Here is a 3,433-nt window from a genome sequence, read left to right as displayed (position 1 = left end):
AGGAGGACTCTCCCCAGCCCTCTGCCCCCTGGCAACAGCGAGCTCTGGTGGAGGGACCCCCCTTGGTCCCCTCCCACACCAAACTCACCCTGCACTACTGTCACTGCACGTGCTCCTAGGGCCCCTCTCAGGTCCAGGAAGCCCCCTCGCCTCCCCTATGGTGGGTGCTGGGGGGGGGGGCTGCCATTACATGTGCGCCTCCTCCCCTGCTGCTGCCCCTCACTGTAGCCTCACTGGGGGTGGGGGATGGGGCTGCCACTTGCCCAGCGTGGGGCAGGAGCAGTGACTGCGGGCAGCGGGGGCTCCTGTGCTGGTGGAGGGTCCTGCTGGAAAAGGGAAGTGCCTGAGGCAGAAGGGCAAGGTAAGAGGAGCCTGCCCTGCCACTCGTGGTAGGGGGCACTAGGACCCTGCGGCGGCAGTTTATGCCAGGAGCCAGCAAAGCAGAGTCAGCGTGGAGCTGCAGGGACACTCTGGGACCAAGGGTGGTGTGTGGGGGCAGCATGTGGGGGCTGGGGGACACTCAAGGGAGGTGCGGGGGGCAGCAGGCAGGGCCAGGGGAGAGACCCGGCCCCAAACATTGGTGGAGCTGGAGCCCGGGCACCATGGGCCCATACAACTCGCTGCCCCTGCCCAGGTGTACTAATTGCTCTCAGTTAATTCCTTTTATACCAGTGTAGGGTATACAGACCATCACAGTTTGTTATACTTGAATGTGGGATAGCCTATAAGAGGGTGTGTGTTATGTGCAAAAGTCATTGGAGCAGGGGGACTGGACTATTGGTCTCCCCATTTCCCAGTGGGTGTCTTAACTACTGACCACTTGACTCCAGGAGAGGGGTTCCCAGTTCTGGATTGCAAGCAGAGATAGACACCTTCCTGTAGCCTGGACTTAGGTGCTTATCTCTGTGAAAGTGGTGGGGCTTCACCGCTCTCATTGGCTATCTTAGATGGTTCCCCACCTACCAGGTTGGCTCTTGTGGATTGCATTCCAAGGTGACTATCTCCCTGTTCATTGTATAAGGAGTCTAGGTGCCAAACTCAGGCTTTGTGGATTGCAGTGTCATTCCTGTGATTTTCTAGGCACCTGAAGGTTAGGTGTTGGAGTGCAGAGCGTTGCAATACCTAATTCTCTTTGTGGTTCCAGGCCTCAGTATTCGCATAACTGTCCTCCCATTGCAATCAATGGTCAAACTCCCATTAACTGCAATGGGAGCAGAGTAAGACCAATGCTTAGAAAATTCCACCTCACATTCTCTTTTCCAGGCGCTTTTCTCTTTACAAGGGGCTGAGTATTGGGAAGATAAGGCCTCTAAAATTTCATTAACTTTGCATTGGACAGCTTTGTTCCTGTATAAACAGTAGCTGTTTCTCTTTCTCTCTCCTCCACTCCCCCTTCCTGCTTTTTGATGATTTTGTCAAATGTGTAATACTGAAGCTTTGGAAAGTAAAATATCAACTTCACAATGATTTGTTGAGAAAGTTTGTACTAGTCTCACAGGGCAGAGAAAAGTTTGTTATTGGACTGAGTAAGAATTTTTACATGTGGTTAACTGACTGGATGAACTGTAAACTACCTTTACTGGTTATTTTCAGTCTTTTTAATGCTTAGCTTTCTTAGTGAAAATGCTGCAGTTCTGCATTTTATTTAATAGTTATGGGCCAAATCTTGAAGTCCTTTTGGCTGTTACTCAGGCATAGGCAGACAAAACTCTTATTGATAGTGACTTCATTATTTAGCTCTTTATTAATTGCTTAAGCAACCTTAAGTCTAAATTTCTGTGAGAAGGTATATGTACATGTGTTTGTAGGGTATATATTGAGATGGACTAAACTTAAACCCTGGATTTGAACATCCCCAAACCGTGGAGAAATTCAATTCTGGACCCAAATTTAGTAGCTGTCCAAATGTGCCAATTCAAAGTTCTAAGGGCCAGACCCTAAGCTGGTGTATAACTGCGTAGCCCCATTGAATTAAATAGACCTATGCCAATTTACCCTAGGTTGGGATCTGTACCCTCCTGAACTTTGGGAAAGTTTGCAACTAGATTTCGATCTAAACTTTGTGGTACAGGCACATCTCTAATATATCAGTATATAGCTTGTAAGTAAATTTCTAAAATGCTTTGGGGATTTTTCTCATTGAAATATATACATGACGGTTATCTGTCTGGCTTCTGGGAGCTGAACTAAATCAGGCCTAAATTTAGGCGTCAGAACCTAGTCTGAGTAGTAGGTTATGTACTTGTGGCAGGGGTGGGGAGGCTGAAGTAGCCCTCTGTGCCCAAAGTACACCCTACTGTGGTTGTTGGTGGGGAGGGGACATGGTGGGGGCCCAGGCTAGCCCCTATGGGGGCAAGGAGGAAGCACCACCCTTCCCTGCTCTTCCCCCCAGCTCCACTCCAGTCCCATTCGCAGTCCCACCTGCAGCTTGGGCGCCAGTGGCGGTCACGCTCCTGGTCCCAGTGGCAGCTCTGCTCTTGGCCATAGCCCTGGCCTCGGCTCCTGGCTGCAGCTCCAGACCAGGCCTCAGCTCCTGGCCATGACTGCGGCCCCTGGCTCCCGACCACGGCCCCACTCCTGACCCTGACCATGGGTCCAGCCCTCCTTGCCACCTCCTCCCCACCATCACTTTTTACCAGCCGTAAGGGCGAGTGATGGTGGGCAGAAGCGAGCGGGGGGCAGGGTCTTGGTGAGAAGGGGTGGTGCGAGGGCAGGGCTTTGGGGGAATGGGTGGTGTGAGGGCACTGTTTGGGCACTGGTGGCCCCCCCCACTTTAAGGGAGCTTCCACTGATCCTGGGCCCCACTCCTGGCCACGGTTCCCAACCACAGTTCCGGGGGCGGGAAGGGCACACACTGGTTCCATTATGGGTAAGGGAGGGCGTGATGGAAAAAGTTTGGGGACCACTGCCCTACTGGGAGGGAGAGGACTGGAGGATCAGTGTAGCAGCAGACTCACCATTTCAATATTCCTCATCCCTCAGACTTCTGCTTCCATGCCTGTACTTACTCATTCCGTATTGTCATGGGAGTGACTTTCATACGGTGCAGGAGGGGAGCACTCTGAGCTTGATCCAAAGCCCAAATAAAGTCAAAGGCAAATCTGTCCTAGGGACAGATCCTCAACTTGTGTAAACTGTTGTAGCTCCACTGAAGTCAATGGAGATATGATAATTTACACCAGCTGAGGAACTAGTTCCCATTGATTTCACTGAACTTTGGATAAGATCCCTTATGTGCTGCTCCTCAAACCCATTCCTTCCCTGGCCTAGACTGGTTCTGCTACCAGGTATGGAGGTGTGGGCTGGATTTACTCCTCAGTGGAACACTTGCACATATTCATCAACCACTTAAATACTGACCTAAACAATACACACAGTCAAAGGTATAGCGCAAAGCGCACACATTAACGACATTCAAAAATAACATTGTGGA

This window comes from Malaclemys terrapin, chromosome 2, assembly GCF_027887155.1.
Source record: "Malaclemys terrapin pileata isolate rMalTer1 chromosome 2, rMalTer1.hap1, whole genome shotgun sequence".
In the NCBI taxonomy this organism is placed as follows: domain Eukaryota; kingdom Metazoa; phylum Chordata; order Testudines; family Emydidae; genus Malaclemys; species Malaclemys terrapin.
This window is presented reverse-complemented; position numbering follows the sequence as displayed.